General features: G+C 40.8%; 1 protein-coding gene and 1 pseudogene across 2 annotated transcripts in view; one reads left to right on the top strand and one right to left on the bottom strand.

Annotated features, from left to right (window-relative positions):
• Positions 1-17,423, top strand: part of CHCHD3 (coiled-coil-helix-coiled-coil-helix domain containing 3) — a 288,171-nt gene that overhangs the window by 196,093 nt on the left and 74,655 nt on the right. The window lies entirely within an intron of this gene.
• LOC309966612 (heterogeneous nuclear ribonucleoprotein A1-like) lies at positions 550-1,561 on the bottom strand (annotated as a pseudogene). The gene has a single exon. The product of its transcript is annotated as a heterogeneous nuclear ribonucleoprotein A1-like (transcript).

Below are 17,423 nucleotides of genomic sequence, written 5' to 3'. Positions count from 1 at the left end.
GTTATACCCTAGCTATTTAAGAGTAATTATGCAAAAGATAGTTTCTGAATGAATGTTACTCTACATGTTGCCAGATGGAAACAGTGATTCTGATGAAATCCTGGGTTTTAAGCCTTGCCAGGCAGCAGAACAAGATTGCTGATGTTTTAAAGCCTGTGTTGACTGACGATTAAAACCAGTATTAATACCTGGATGCTATGTCAGTGAAATGGAATATTTTATAGACACATAGAAGTTTACTGCTTCTTGGAACTTTTTTTTTTTAAAGACACATTTATTCAGCGTCATGATCAGACTATTACATTTAGCAACCAACAGCATGGGTGCAAAAAAGTCTACATTAAAACCCTTTGTTGGAATGCTTTACACTTTCCACAGAACAGAAACTAAAATAACCTGTTATACAATTAGTCACAAATACAGTCCTCGAGTTTTTTTTGCCCATACACATGAGTATTGTCTAAAACATGTCTTCTTTGTAGCAGCCAGGCCCTGCCAGCGCTGTGTTTGGCTGAGTTCACAGATCTGTTGTAACCTGGAGCTTCCCCGTCACTTCTCTGGCTCTCCTCTCCTGCTAAGCTTTGTTTCCTGGCAGTAATCAAAACCTTCTGCCACTGCCACAGCTACTGCTGCTGCTGGAACCACCATAGCCACCTTGGTTTCGGGGTTTGACAGAGTATTGGCCTCCACCACCATGGGGGCCAGAACTTCTGCCTCCAAAGTTTCCTCCTTTCATGGGTCCAAAATTTGAAAATTGATTGTTGTAACTGCCAAAATCATTGTAGCTTCCACCATCTCCAAAATTGCTTCCATCATTACCAAATCCATTATAGCCATCCCCACTGCCACCATATCCACCGCCACCGTGGCTGCCACCAAAGCCACCTCGACCACTGAAGTTTCCTCCACGACCAAAGTTGTCATTCCCACCAAAACTACCTCCACGACCACCACCAAAGTTTCCAGAACCACTTCAACCTCTTTGGCTGGATGAGGCACTAGCCATCTCTTGCTGAGATAGGGCTTTCCTTATGTCACAGTTGTAGCCATTCACAGTGTAGTATTTCTGAATGACAATCTTGTCTACAGAGTCATGGTCATCAAAGGTTATGAAAGCAAAGCCTCTCTTTTTGCCACTGCCTGGGTCAGTCACGATTTCAATCACTTCAATTTTCCCCTACTGTTCAAAGTAATCTCTTAGATGATGTTCTTCAGTGTCTTCTTTAATGCCACCAACAAAAATCTTTTTCACAGTTGAGTGGGCACCAGGCCTTTGAGAATCTTCTCTTGAGACAGCCCTCTTTGGTTCCCCAACTCTTCCATCCACCTTGTGTGGCCTTGCCTTCATGGCCGCATCCGCCTCCTCCACAGTGGCATATGTGACAAACCCGAAGCCTCTGGAGCGTTTGTTGTTTGGATCCCTCATTACCACACAGTCTGTGCACGCTCCCGGCTGCTCACAATGGCTCCTCAGGCTCTCATCGGTTGTTTCAGAGCTCACACCTCTGATGAAGAGCTTCCACAGCTGTTCGGGCTCTTTGGGTGACTCTGACTTAGACATGACGGCAGTGGAGGGTGGGTGGGGGAGACGTCAACGATGCTTACTCGGCGGCGTCCACGAGCAGAAAGTGCTTCTTGGAACTTTAATATTCATCTAGCACAGAAGTGTACTTTTTCAGATGAGGAAACAGAAACCTGGAGGTTTAAAAATTGGTTTTATGTAGTTGGGGAAGGGAGTGGTGGCATTGTCTACCAATTCCTTGTAATTGTCTCATCAAATAAGTTCTAAGTTAGTGAATGAGTATTTGTTTATTTAGGTTCCTAGAAGTGATTTGTGTTGGGGTGGCCATCCCAGCTATTGCAGAGGTGACTGAAATATAATGAATACTTGGGAACCATTCCTTAGGCTTTATGAAACTTAATCAAACAAGCAATAAAATTTCACTAGCTTTGTTGATATCATGGTACAAAGCAGGCATGCAGTAGTCTTAACATTAATTGCTATATCGAATGAAAGAAATTTTCAGTAGAACTCACCTGATTGTTCTATCAGAGGAAAGGACAGCTAAGTTGCTAGTTTGTTCCAGTTGCTCATTTTCATATATCCACAAATGCTTGTCTTCTGGTCATTACCTGCGATATTTAAGAATAACCCCAGACCTCAGAATGTTAGGGAGATGAGCTTAGATGATTCTGGAATGCATCAAAGCCTTGGGACCCCTCCACCAAAGGACCTCAAGGTAAATATAATGGCATTAAAGACAAGTGGATATGGATTCAAATGTTAGACCTCCTACGTACCAGTTCTTTGTCCTTGGAAATACCAAGTAACCTGTTTGACCCTCAGAGCCCTCATCTGTAAATTGGCTTTCAAAACATGTTTCCTGAGGGTGTGGAGAGGAAATAAAATATTATATGTGAATTTACATGGATATTAAATTAGGATAACATCAGGTATCATCATCATTAGTCTCCAGCGTCTAGGAGATTGATAATTATACACTGTTTGAGGCAACTTGTTGGGGGAAAAAAAACCTAGAAAAAAATATCTGTTATTTTGTCATGTTGAAATGTTATATTGAATTTTGCCAGAAGAAATAGAATCACTGGCTCAATTGTAGGTCAGTTTTGTAAAATAGACATAATTTTTTAAAAAGCTACAATTTGGGTCTACGTTATCTTTTTGATTTTCAGAGCTCTTTAATGTACTTCATTTTATCTGGTAAAAAGGGATTTCTCTTGTATGTATTTCCATTCAGATTTGGCAACCTATATGTATCAGAGAGAGTAGATAGTAATCTGGATACTTTCGTGCACTTGTGCACTTATGTTTTTGTGTCATCCTCCATCTCTTGAGAGAGGCTGGGGTGAATCTTTGTCCATTGAGTTGAATGAATATAAGCCCAGCTGATGGGAGGGAAATTAAAGCATCAACAGAAACCCAAAGCTGGTTGAACTTTCACTTTTCCAGGTTAAAAATGGCTTATTTATTAAACCCTGTGATATTATAATGTCGGACTCCAGCTCCTCAAGACTGGGCACACAGAGGCAAAGAAATCAGATTCCAGAGACTGATGGTGAAGTTTGGGGGTAGCAGCTTTAAGGAAGTTGCTGGGGTATGGGGAGCATAGGTCCAGAGGGGGCTGTAGAATCTGGAGGAAATTCTATACAGCTCATGTCTAGGTTGGTTCTTGTTGTTTTTTAGTGTTGGCTTTTCATTTTAATCTTCTATTGGAAGTCTCTGACTTAGGATATTAATGTAGAACAAGGATTTATTTCTGCATTGTGATTTTAGGGTCAGTCTTGCAGAGTTTTTTATTTAATAAGAAGTACAGAACTAGTGGGGGGGTTTTGGGTTTTTTTTTAAACCCTCTTCCTATTACCCATAAAATGGAATGGATGACAAGGAGGAGAGAGCATGAAAACATGAGTGAGGACAGGTCACAGGGTCGTGATGGGGCAAGAGCAAGGAGACATGCAGCGAGGAATCACAGAGGGGCGTTTCCTTGACAGACACGCTCGTCTAATGGTGGATTTCACGGGGAAGAACATTCCTGGTTAGAAGGGTCTTTTCTTGAAAAACGAGTTTAATTTTGGATTGTATTCATGAGTGGCAGAAACCATCACTGGTGGGGTCATGGCTGCAGGAAGATGATAGGGGGTGTTGATATCAATATTGTAGATTTCATTTCTACAGAAAAATGTACTAGGTCAGGCTTAATTCTGGCCTGTCTCATCATTTTGTGCGGTTTATGCAAGGATCTATTAAAAGTACTCACCAAAGAGCAAAATCACTGAAGTCCTTTTAATTGTAAAACAAAGAGTCTCACCATATTGTCGGCCAGCTCAGAAGACAATCACAGTAGGCTGTGTTATCTTCTTTAAAAGTGTACCTTTTTTGACTAGATTCCTCAAAAGGCAATCTGAGAATTTTCATAAAACTTAAAGACTTAAGTGTAAAACACAAAATTACCAAGCCAGTAACCTTTCAAAAAGATTTATATATATGAAACTCTAATATGTTTCTCATGTAAATTCATTTTCATATATTTCCCACAACTTCCCGTTCTGTTTACTGTTTCTGTCTCAAAAAACAAACCAAAAAACCCAACTAGGGCTTCCCTGGTGGCACAGTGGTTGAGAGTCCGCCTGCCAATGCAGGGGACACCGGTTTGTGCCCCGGTCTGGGAAGATCCCACATGCCGCGGAGCGGCTGGGCCCGTGAGCCATGGCTGCTGAGCCTGCGCGTCCGGAGCCTGTGCTCCGCAACGGGAGAGGCCACAACAGTGAGAGGCCCGCGTACCGCAAAAAAAAAACAAAAAAAAAACAAAAAAAACCCAACCAACTAATATTGGTTAGTCCCCTTAAATTATCTTTTATATATGTAGTTCTTATATTTTTAGTCCCTTGAATCATAGTATATTTTAATGACTAAAGTGTCCAGTTGTTATAAATTATGGGCATTATAAGGATTAAACCTGGTTTCTCAGTTGTGGATGAATGTCTTTTTATTTGAATATGCGACAGTTTAAAGATAAAGGTATAAGTATCCATTGTTAATTGTTTTTTCTTTCTCTTTTTCTCTGTGGTACAAAATATGGTAAAATACCTGCTAACTCACCACCTTGAACACCCATAGGGCAGTTAAGAAAATTTCCCATAGCCTATTTTATATAATATACCTTCTGGATCATCCCATTATACAGAAAAAAACATTTTTCTTTTGAGAAAATTACAGCTCTTAAAAGTTTATCCACATACAAAAGGAATGTGTTGGTGGATATTCTTTATGCTGTATAGTTCTCATTATTTTTTTAGAACAAGCAATTTAGTACCCTTCTTAATAACAATTGAGAATTTTTGCTTGAACGTTTTCTCTTCTTTGTCACCACGAGCTGTTTACCAGGCTCAGTCATTCATTTGATATTTATTTAGAGTGAACTATGTGGAAGGCTCCATTTTAGACTCTGCAGATTTAACAGCGGAAAACAGGAAAAAAAATCCTGTTTTCATAAAGTTAGCACTCTGTTAATATAACACTGAATAATGAATATATTTCATGTCAAGTAGTGGTGAGTTATATGAAGAAAAATAACTCATAATAAGGGGATAGAAAATGATAGCGTGCAGGGGGGTGGAGATGCTGTTTTACGTAGGAAGGGCTCTGATCAAGTGCCACTTGAGCAGGCACCGAGCGCCAGGCTGCGCCATGTATGGGGAAGAGCCCTCTGGCAGGTACTGTTGAGCACCAGTTGCCCACATCTCTTGCTTTGATTCCATGCCGTTTATTGCTCTAGTGTATCCTTCACTATCTTTTCAGAAAGTGCCAGGTTTGCTTTTCAAGTACTACAGTATCTGTCTTGCCAAGTCTGGCAGACAGTGCTTATTTTGGTCTGTATTTTGTTAGCAGATCAGTTCTATGTTGAGTTCAAATGGCACTCTGATTTCAAGAGTGATTCTAATCCTTGTTCTAGAGGAATAGTAAATAGGCGCTGTGGATCGGGTAGATGAATATTGAAGTACTTCTACAGAATTCCGTGTCAAGTGAAAATGTGCCTGAGTCTCCCTGTGACCTTGTACTTTTCTCCTTAGACCTCCCCTGAGCTTGCATTCCAAGTCAGCATGAATAATCCTACTTAGCTCTTTGAAAGGTAGAATGGCCACATTTATCGTGAGCCTACCATTTGCCAGTCCTCTGCCATGCACTTTACATGCCTTACTTCATTTAACCTTTCTAGCTGTTCAGGACGGTTATCCTCATTTTATAGACGAGAGTGAGGCAGAGTAATGGTGTGTACTTTATCCCAGGTCACAGAGAGAGTAAGGAGGAGAGCCAGGATTTGATCCCTGGAAGCTAAGCCCACAATCTCACCCTTTGTCCTGCATGGACTCCTGGGAGGTTGGACTTGGGATGGGATTGCATTAGACGCAAAGAGGCTAAATAGGCTGCTTGACTCAACACCTGTTTATAATATTAGTTGGGCAAAAAATCCTCCTCTAACCACATTTAGCCTGTGCACAGGGTGGACAGATCTGTTTTCACCACCTCCATGTTCCCTTTCCTGTTTTCACTGAGCCAAACATAAAAGGCCTAATAGCTACTCTTTGCATCTGTTGTCTTTGTACCGAGTCTCCACTTTGGGGTTGTTTTTTCTTTTTCTCCTTCTCTCACCTTTCCCTCCCCACTTTTACGTTCCTGGCACCCCACTGCCCTCTCACTTCCCATCATTAAAACAGAAAAAGGTTGGAGTCCCCGAAGTTTTCTCTACTGTGGACAGTAAGCTGAAGCTGCAGCGGTTGGGCATGACTGTAAATGTTAAAGTGACCATTCTGGAGCTTTGGGACACATGTTCATTTCTCATTCTTAGCACGGGTTATCACTCTCTTTTTTACCCTCCCTGTAAATGTTTCTCAGGACACTCAGTTGTATGATTTGCTTTCCAATACATTTGGCATAATTTTAAGAGTATCTTTGTACCATAACCCTCTTTATCTGATAAATTACAGTTCATTTTAGCTGTCTGTCTTAACATTTCTGATTATAGAAAATGCAGTTTTAATAACAGAGGTATGTGGTTGAATACATCCTTGTAATTAATAGAGATATTGCTGACATTGTATTTGAAAACAGTGTTCTGAACAGGATGAGCTGCAGGATAATATGAGAGTTTTCAGAACTTTTTACGTTATTTTTAAAATCTTTCAGTTATCGAGTCATTACTGTAGTTTGAAATTGAGGTTTATCACATTGCCACTCATCTTTTGAAATTGGTATCTTTTTCAGTACGGTCAGATAGTACCAGAATCAAGAGAAAATTAGCTTTGTCTTTGTTTCAACTTGCGACACATTGCTGCTGTTCCTCACCTCCCCACTTTAGTCAACACATGTTGAGTTCTAGGTGCCAAGATTCATGGACATGGTTCCCTTTTCTTAAGGAGCCAGTAGACTATAACAGATACGTAAATGCAAGGATTATTTCCCTCTCCTCTAGTTTCTTTTTTTTTTTTTTTTTTTTTTTTTTTTGCGGTATGCGGGCCTCTCACTGTTGTGGCCTCTCCCGTTGTGGAGCACAGGCTCCGGACGCGCAGGCTCAGCGGCCATGGCTCACGGGCCCAGCTGCTCCGCGGCATGTGGGATCTTCCCGGACCGGGGCACGAACCCGTGTCCCCTGCATTGGCAGGCGGACTCTCAACCACTGCGCCACCAGGGAAGCCCTCCTCTAGTTTCTTACATACAGTGAAGCGTTCAAAAGAATTTATCTTTTTGAGATAAGGGTGTCTTCAGAAAGACTTTCACTTGGATAAAGTAAGTGATGAAACCAAACTGAAAAATCTTATTTATCATCCCATGTTGTGTAATAGAATCTGTAGGAATTGTTAACCTGTGAATCACCTCTATATTGCTTTTTATCTAAGCTGGTTATATAGAAGATAAGACAAATGAAGGAAACTGTAGCAGCTAGGTCATTATAACTGAGGTACAATTTTTATTTTTTAATGACTTGTCCTCTGGCTTTAGGTTGACATTATACTGGGAGGGAGCACATGAATTAATCATTGGAAAGTTATATTGCTGTGTTTCACTGGTTTCTAAGGTTTGGTTGAACATTTAAGGGGCTTTTAGTGAAGTTATCAAGTACATCGCTGCATCACTTCCGTTGAGTTCGCCAACTGTGACTAAGACACTCATGGTAACGAATGAGGATCTCTTCTAGGTGGTAAACTGAGGCTCCAGGGCAGCGGCTGAACTCTGATCATTGTTGAACTAAATGTCCATGTACAGAACAGTATGGCTACCCAGGGTGCTCTCAGATCAGATTTAAGAGCTATTTAGAAAAAAAATGGCTTTATGAACACTTAGCTAAGAGACGTTCCTGATTGTAAAAGTGATATTCTTGCTAGTGTTTGTACTCTTTCTTATCCCCAGAATGATTCAGTGGGACTCGAGTAATATTATATCAGGAAAGCTGGAGTTCTCTGATATACAAACTCTAAGTGTGCAAAAGACTAAATATCGATTTTTCTTGGTATAATTAGCGCTTGCACAATACTAGGCTGTTTGTGCTTTGTTGAACTGAGAGCTAAATCCCAGAAAGTTGGTATGAGAGAATCAGAAGATGAGGGCAGGGCTGGCATAGGCCAGCTGCTTGAGGAGTTGTGTCAGTGGCTGGCAGCCTCAACAGAATGCTCCTTTGCAGTATTGCTTCTGCTTTGTCACGAAGGAAAGGTGTATAACAAATGTTGGTTCAAGGGGAGTGAAGCCAAAGAGGAAGGAGGAAAAAAGAATTGAAGGAAGAACTGAAAAGAAACTGAAGACAGCTGTAGTCTAAACGAGCCCCAGTATCCAGATTGGAATAACCTGCGTCTCAGCATAGAGAACTGTAGACAGGGTGGCAGCTCTGCCATGGAGTGGCCACCTCAGAAGACAGTGAGGTATCCCAGGACCGCTGGACCAAATCGTCTTTTGGCTGAGTTGAGGTAGTCTAGCCTCTAGATGACCTTCCCCTCCTCCAACTCTAATTCTTTAAACATCAGAGTATCCTAATTTTTAAAACAAGGATCCTGAGACCCAGAGAAGTTGAGTGGCTTGCCCAAGGTCACAAGCAGTCATGTCACCTGCAGTCAGGTTACCCTTGGAAAGTGACCACTGTCAAGCAGAAGCGTTCAGTTCTAAATAAGCTGCCTTGTGGGGTATGCCAGTCTCCTTGTCACCATCAGTGCTTTAGGCAGAATGAGAGTGATTGCTTGTCAGGGATGTTGCAAAGAAGATTCTTGCAAAAGGATTCCATGACCTGTAAGGTCCCTTACAACTTTAAATTCTATGATTCTAGCTCTGTTTTCATTGGTTTAGTAAGATAGTGTTCTCCCCCTAGCTCCTTAACTCCTTATAGAAATGGATCTTGGAAAGCATTTTGTTACATTTTCTATTTAAAATAACAATTAGCCTTGCATCTCAGGTACTTTCAATGGTGTATTTTACCATGTGTAGGATTCGTTGGGAATATGAGTTTATTTAGTTACATGTGAAGTGGTGGTTTGGTGAAATAACATTGTGGCTTCTCACTAAACCAAAAGCTCAAGAAAGCAGAGAGCCCCTCATTTTCCCAGCTGTCAACCTGACTGATATTTTAATTTTTCTGCCCTGTAGAAAACCTCAGTCTCTTGTCCAATAGATAAATGAGTGAACCCCCCAGGAAATGCAGCAGAATGTTTCTGTTTGCCAATGCAATAAATGCAGAAGCTAATAAATGTCTCCTTCCATCAGGAGGAGGCGTGTAATGAGTAAATGATGAGAAAACGAATTGAGGGAAGCAAATGATCCATCCGATCTAAGATGACAAACAGTTTCTTAATAACTTGTCCTCCAGTTGGAGAGAGGGCTTTCACCAGGCAGAGAGAATGCCTGTTGGAACTAAGCCTAGCACGCGGCCCTTTACATGTGGCCGCTGATGGATTTATTTAGCCTGGTTCCATTTGGGTCACACTGAGCAATAAGCGGCAGTTCAAACCCAGCCTGGTTATGGCTGGCTTTCCTTGCTCTGTAATTTCTATGAATGTGTGCTGGGAAAAGGATTCACTTCAGGGCCTAATTCACATTTCTTACCCCAGATTACACTTATGTTTCACATTTGCCTTTTCAGCAAAGACCTTTTTTAGAAGTAGAGATCCAGTCTGTTTCCCTCGAGGTATGTTCAGATCACAGGGGTTTCACAAGAACTTCTTTCCTGTGGGGTGAATATGCTGTTCTTTATAATGCTTTTGTGTACCTCAGCTCTCTAAATCTCCAGGGTCTGCCTTTATGGAAACCAGCAGAATACTGTATGCTTTGTCCCTCGTGGATGGCTGCACTCTTGCTTACGGGTCTAGTTTGGAAGGACTTACACTAGGCAGAAGGCACAGTGTGATTAAGACGGAGTAAATGAGATAGGCTTTGGAAGAAAAGGAGTTGCGATCCACACTGAAGATGAGAGAGAGACTCCATGCCGGACCAAGAAGTCATTTGATGAAATGCATTTTATCATCACCCCTTTGTGGGATCTTTCTAAGAACATTTCTCAGGAGAGTCATGGGGAAAAGATTGGCTACCAAATACCAGCAGTTTTCAGGCACAGATTTTCATGAGTATTTCTAAAAGAAGACTATCAAATTGCCTTTACTGGGTATTCCATAATTATCTTTTCTTCCCCATTCCACCTCCCCCCCCCCCCCGCACTTTGTCTTATTTGTATTTAAAAAAAAATTCTGGTATTTTTTAGTACCACACGAATGAATGCATTTCTGCAGTTGAGGAGTGAAACTTTTAAGTAGTCGTAGGGTTTAGGGCCATAATGCAGAAAAATGTTAATGAGTCATCAAATAAAGCTGGACATACATGATACTGCAGGGCCCTTGGTGTACTTGGCAGCATATGAAATGTACCTTAGATATTCAGGAATCCTGCACAGTATTTTCTAAGGGAGAGCCATTATACCTGAAAGCTAAGACTTTTCAATGTGCTTCTATTCACATGCATATTTCTATGCCAGCTCTTTCAAAAGGCCTTTCCTTTGAAATACAAAAAGATAAACATGTCTTTGAAATGGATAGGTGATCTCTTTGCCACTTTTGAAATCTTTCTCCATTTCATATCTGAGATTTTTTAACACCTAAATTAAGAATGACTTTTCTGTTCACCTGAGTAGCTTTATACGCATTGCCAGCACTTGAGAGAACCATTGTCACAGTTATTATTAACATCTGAGTTTGGGTACAAAATCGATGAAAGGAAATTAAAACTTGAGATAGGTGTTCCATCTGCATTGGATCTTATTTTTGCTTGAGTATTGCAGTTCATTGTTAGGTGACTTAAATAAATATGATACCTCCATGGTCAAAGAAAACCATGAATTTATCAAGTACTTACAGAGGTACCATCTATTGCTTAGTATTGAAAACACTACAGTATTTTAAAATCTCAAGACCTAAGACCTTACAGCCCTGGATTTGGAGCATGAGACCTGGGCTGATTTGGTTATAGCGCTTACTACCTGTGGGACAATAAGCAAATGTATAATGTTGGTTAAGCATACCATTCCTTATAGATAAAATGAAGACAGTAGCCTCTAACTTTACTTCCTCCTTGACTGGTTTTTATTGTATAATCAATTGATATAAATCATTGCTTCCTAGTCGTATTTGCTGTTGATGAGTCCAAGTCTCCACTAGCCTCGCAACAGTTTTAACTCTTGCTTTGATGGAATTGTGTTCTTCTGTAAACGTGGAATCCGTAGAGCCTCTGCTCTTCTAGGGACTTTTTTTTTGCTGTACGCGGGCCTCTCACTGTTGTGGCCTCTCCCGTTGCGGAGCACAGGCTCCAGACGCGCAGGCTCAGCAGCCATGGCTCATGGGCCCAGCCACTCCGCGGCATGTGGGATCCTCCCGGACCGGGGCACGAACCCGTGTCCCCTGCATCGGCAGGCAGACTCCCAACCACTGCGCCACCAGGGAAGCCCCCTAGGGACTTTTTTCATATGACTATCACATCCCTCTGGATTATGAGGACTGGAAACATATAACTACTTAAATTTCTTTTTAAGTATTTCCCTCAGCTACTAGTACCTTGTCTTAGGAGACAGCTGTCAGTAAATATTTGAGTGAATAAAAAAATGAACATTGACTCTCTTAACAAATGGCAGAAGAATTTCAGAGACACCAAGAATAAATAGGGTTTTAACGTTCATAATTTAAAAGTTTTTCCCTCCTCTTTAAAAAATTAATACATATTATCTCATCTGTATTGGCCTTGTGGGTGGATGCACCTGTAGCTTGTGAAAATGCCAGGATTTTGTTTCTATTTCTTTGTTTTGGAGGAGAGCTGGTACAGTTTGGAACATTATAAGAAAATGGTTGTGTAACTGTCCTTATTCTTGAATCTGTTCACCAAGAACTAAACCTTAAAGGAATTTAAATATTTCTTCTCTTCTTTTCCTTCATCCAGAGAAAAAAACCAACTTCCATCCCTCTGTTGTATGGGTCATCTGTTGCTTATTTTAGCTGTCCTCTGTGACAACTTGAGTATTTAAGTTGCTTTTCATTTTTCAATATTATAAACTCTGTGGTGAAAAATTTTTTCCCTAAATCTTTATGCACACTTGTGAATATTTCAGACATTTCTAGAAATGAAGCTGAGTCGAAGGCATTTGAGACATGTTGCTGTAAATTGTACCAACTTACAGGACTTTGTCTGGGCCTCTCCATTCTCTTCCGTCAGGACCCCTTCCTTCCCTGACACTTCCCCTTCCTCTCAGGGAGTCACCGGTTACTCTGCTCTGCTCTACACTGGTTACTTCTGCTTTCGGAAGTGTTAGTCCTGTTCACCCCACCTGTTTGCTTGTGAGTCCCTATTAAGAAGTTAACTGACCGTAAGCTAAAGGGGTAATAAATGGATTAGCCTTGAGTTTCTCAACCTGAATTCTGAGGAAACAATCTCAGAAGGTCTTCAAATCTCTGTGAGAATCTTTAAAGTCTGTTTTCTGTTCTGTGATTTCTGTGGTTATTTCTGTAGTTAATGTAATCATATTTTCAGTCGGTAGGACCGCCCTACACTTTTGAGGAACACTAGGCTGGGCGACAGAACCTGCTGCCCCCGTGCATTTGCACTGTAACAGGGGGCTCTTGGAGGCACAGAGGACTGCGAAGCTGAAGGCAGTTCTGTTTGCTACTGCAATGGATTCACTGCTTGTATTTCTCTCCGCACTGGCCTTTAAAGACGTCTTCACCCTCCCACCCCTGGGCCTGGCCCATGTTAGTTCTTCAGTGAGCTCTTTTGAATGAATGAATTTGAGGGCTGGAAAAGAAGGTGAAATGGGTAAGAAAGAGCATCCAGGGGAGCACCGATTCTTAGTATAACATTGTGTGTGAAGGAAGAACTAAACAGAGTTGATGATAAAAGCAGCTTGTGTCCGTCTGCTCCTCTACAGTAAGGATTACTGTTAACAGCTTTCCTTTTAGCCCACGGTTTTCAGGAGAACACCATGTGCGTGAATGCACGCCCATGCACATGCTGAGCAAGTGCAGGAGAGTTTGCATGTTAGATTTATAGAGTTCCCTTCTGTGGGAGACAGGAGACCCACTAGGGTGAGGTGTAGTGCAAGCCTGAGCTCAGCTGGCAATACATACGCGATGCTGTCTGGATAGAGCCATGCAGTGCGTGTGCTCTTAAATGTGCACGTGGTAGCACCTTGTTGAGCCCTGCACAAGTTAAGACTGATGACCTTGAGAATGACTGTGTCACATTCCTCAGCGAGAGCTTCCTGCACTGGTAACATGCAGTGATTTCAGAGTTTCTATATGGGTCTTGCAAGACATCATGTGATAACCCTTCTGATGACTGAATTTGCTGTCTCATGGTTGTAGAAGGGTAGTGAGATGCACAACTGTGTCAAGAGCAGAAAGGCCTTAGGTGTGTAATAGAGAAGACTGAAAGGTGAGTGTAGAAGGGTGGATACTGTTTTATTTCAGCTAGAAGAGCTACAAACAATAGGAAGATTTGAGACCTCTTACTGACATTATTATATAAAAGAAAAAGTGAGAAAAATGAATACCTTATAATTAGGATAAGTGGGAAACCTCCATTTAAGTGAGGTTAATGGGAGCTGTGGGTGGGAGAGGGTCAGGCAGTCACTTGCCCAGTAGTTTCTAGGTAAGTAACCTTTCTTTCATGATACCAATTTGCGCATAATACCTGTTGGAAATTGAGGCATAATTTTCTTATAAAAATGATACAAGCCCACGATGAAAACTTAAATTGTTATAGAAGGCTATTAAATAAGAAGGAAAAGTATCTCCTCCTCAGGTCCCCTTTCCAGGGGTAACACATTCCTTGCAGAATATTTCAGGGTGTATGCGTACATATACATCATATACTCATCAGTTTATAAAATACACTGTCCGAATTGTCTTACAACTTTGTTTTTCATACTACTTGGATCTCTTTCCATCCATATCAATACAAGTAGTAGATCTCTCTTATTTCTAAAGGGGTTAGAATAAAGTTTTCCAAGTGGAGAGAATTCTGATAAGAAGCTTGAATTCTGACAAAAAACCTAGAGAAATTAAAAGGAAATAAACCCACAACCTACTTAAGAACTGAATATGAAGGGTAGTTAGGTACTTGAGAGAAATACAGGACTTTAGAGACTCATTAGAAAAACTACTTCCTAGAAATAAATAAAAGATCACACTATATGTGGTCCTATAGCACTGTGATTTTTTATTAATTATACAGTTATTTGTGTGATTTTTAAATTTATGTCTATCTTCTCCAGTATGCCACAAGCTCCATAAAAGTAGGGCCAAGTATCTTGTTTGTTCACCGTCCCATTCCAAATTCCTGGCCTAGTGTCTGGCACAGACCTTCAGTATTTGTAGAATGAAGAAATGAACAGATAATAGGAAACTTAGACTGCCAAATGAGTGTTTGGTGCAGGTGTTTATTTAAATCGCTCAGATGAAGAAACTGAGGCGTGAGGTAATATAACTAATACAGCTTGTGTATTATTGCAGGGCTGTCAATGAATGTAGAATTCCTATTCTGATTAGAAAACTAAATCAAGAAAAAAAACCCTTCAGACTCTAATTAGTGAAGTTTCTAAAGTGCCGGCAATAAAACTAGAAATGCCAGAAGAAGCTCTGAATAGCTGTTTCTTTATATGAGAAATAGTAACGATGGAATGAAAGTGTAATTACAAAAGCAGTTTATTAATTTTGCCAAGGTACCCAGGAGACAGTGGGGTTTTCATGAAATGTGGCTTCTTAGAGATGGTAAGATTTGATGCTAGAGGTAAGCATAGCTTTAAATTTTTTAATTCTTTCTGTTCTGTGTCAGAAAAGGAGAGAGGCAGAAGGAAACAAATTTCTGATGTGTAGAAGCAGAGGATTCCACAAAGGAAAGGAAAAAGATGCTCCTACTGGGTCATTGCATTTGACTTTATTAAATTATTCATGAGGTGTACAAAAAGCAAACATATCAAGGCGTAAGGAAGGTCTGTTCCTCATTTATTTGACTCTCTATATCATAAAAATGGAATAGCTTAAATTAGGAAAGTTTTTGGTTTGGGTTTTGTTTTTCTTTATTTAATGAAAGTCTAGAAGTGAGCAGTCCAGGGCTGGCACGGTAGCTTCAGTGTCATTAGAGCCCCAGGCACTTAACCATTTCACTCCTGTGTCCTCGTACAGGGTTTCCCTCTTTAAGGTGGACTCATATTCCACGATGGCTGCTGGAGCTCTGGCCATTGTATCTACATTGCAGATTAGGAGAAAGGAAAAAGGCAAAATGGCTGAAAAGATTCCCTGCCAGGTGAGGTCAGCTGTCTTTAAGCAGCCTACCTGGAAGTCCCACACAACAGTTCTGCTTATGGCTCAGCCTAAATAGAAGCGAGCTGGGGATTTTAGTTTAGTTGACTATATATCCAGCTTAAAATGGAGTTACCTAAGGAGGAAGGAGAGATTCTGGGATAAGCTAGTGCTGATAGTCTTTTCCACAGGGAATCTTCATTTGTCTTTACTGTGGAACCTAGTAGGGTTTTTGATTCATTAGAAACTGCTAAATTAGTAATTTATTATTGATCCCCAGTGATACGGACTTGAAAAAGTAGGGCTGAGAAAAAGTAAGATACACTTATAGATGTACACAAATGGTTATAAGCAAATATTTAGGGATGCTCAGCATAAATACATAGTCTTGTAAGTTTATTACTTTCACAAAACAAAACATTACTCAGTGTTAGAAAAATGGAGATGAAGTTTGAATCCACCTACTTGATGGTCATTCTTCAGGTTCATGCGTAGTTGTTTAGGTAAATTAATGCGGACCCAGGCTCTGAGGGATTGGCCAAGGAGCCAGGGGCTGTTGGCAGTAGTATTGTGATGGAGAACCACTGTCTTCCACAGGGAGAAGCCAGGCTGTCTGCCAAGAACTGACCTTCCATTGTCCCGTTGATGCAATCACCCTGAAAGATAAGACCCTCATTTTGTGTGTTAAAAAGTGAGACTTAGTTTAAATAACCCAAACCATTCCTTGGTGTGCCTTTAAGAAACAGAATCCTGAATCTGATATACTGTGCATCTGAGCCAGTGTTGGCAATTTGCAAGCTATTTAAATATTAGCTTTGATTTTCCTGTCTTGTAGACAGAATTCTCCTGAGCCCCAGGGGAGTAGGGGGAGGGAAAGGGATGAAAGGAGAGAGTCCAGGAACAGTGGAATCAAGGGCATGGGTCTGAGGAGTGCCAATAATGGAAGGTTCTTCAAGATGCCAACTACTCTCTATTCAAAAGCCACTTTTCTCACTGAGAATTATCAAATCCCTTCCCCTGCTCCTGCCCATCTGTAACAGACTTCTGCGTGTACAGGAACGCAGGGAAGGCAGAACTCAAACCTGCCAGTAAGCTCACTGTTAGAAGGTTTGCCAGGAGAAATACTGAAATCACTTGATCAAATGAACTTAGATGATTAGTGATTTCTTATGTTTTTAATTTAATTTTATTTATTTTTTTATACAGCAGGTTCTTATTAGTCATCAATTTTATACACATCAGTGTATACATGTCAATCCCAATTGCCCAATTCAGCACACCATCACCACCCCAAACCGGTCCCCCTGCCGCTGCTTTCCCCCTTTGGTGTCCATACGTTTGTTCTTTACATCTGTGTCTCAATTTCTGCCCTGCAAACCAGTTCATCTGTACCATTTTTCTACGTTCCACATATATGCGTTAATATACGATACTTGTTTTTCTCTTTCTGACTTCCTTCACTCTCTATGACAGTCTCTAGATCCATCCACGTCTCAACAAATGACCCAATTTTGTTCCTTTTCATGGCTGAGTAACATTCCATTGTATATATGTACCACATCTTCTTTATCCATTCGTCTGTTGATGGGCATTTAGGTTGCTTCTGTGACCTGGCTATTGTAAATAGTGCTGCAATGAACATTAGGGTACATGTGTCCTTTTGAATTATGGTTTTCTCTAGGTATATGCCCAGTAGTGGGATTGCTGGATCATATGGTAATTCTATTTTTAGGTTTTAAGAAACTTCCATACTGTTCTCCATAGTGGCTGTAACGATTTACATTCCCACCAACAGTACAAGAGGGTTTCCTTTTCTCCACACCCTCTCCAGCATTTGTTCTTTGTAGATTTTCTGATGATGCCCATTCTAACTGGTGTGAGGTGATACCTCATTGTAGTTTTGATTTGCATTTCTCTAATAATTAGTGATGTTGAGCAGCTTTTCATGTGCTTCTTGGCCATCTGTATGTCTTCTTTGGAGAAATGTCTATTTAGGTCTTCTGCCCATTTTTGGATTGGGTTGTTTGTTTATTTAATATTGAGCTTCATGAGCTGCTTATATATTTTGGAGATTAATCCTTTGTCCGTTG

The sequence above is a fragment of the Leucopleurus acutus genome (assembly GCF_964270905.1).
Source record: "Leucopleurus acutus genome assembly, chromosome: 9".
Taxonomy (NCBI): domain Eukaryota; kingdom Metazoa; phylum Chordata; class Mammalia; order Artiodactyla; family Delphinidae; genus Leucopleurus; species Leucopleurus acutus.
Note: the sequence above shows the minus strand (reverse complement) of the source record. Positions and strands in the feature narration are given on the sequence as shown.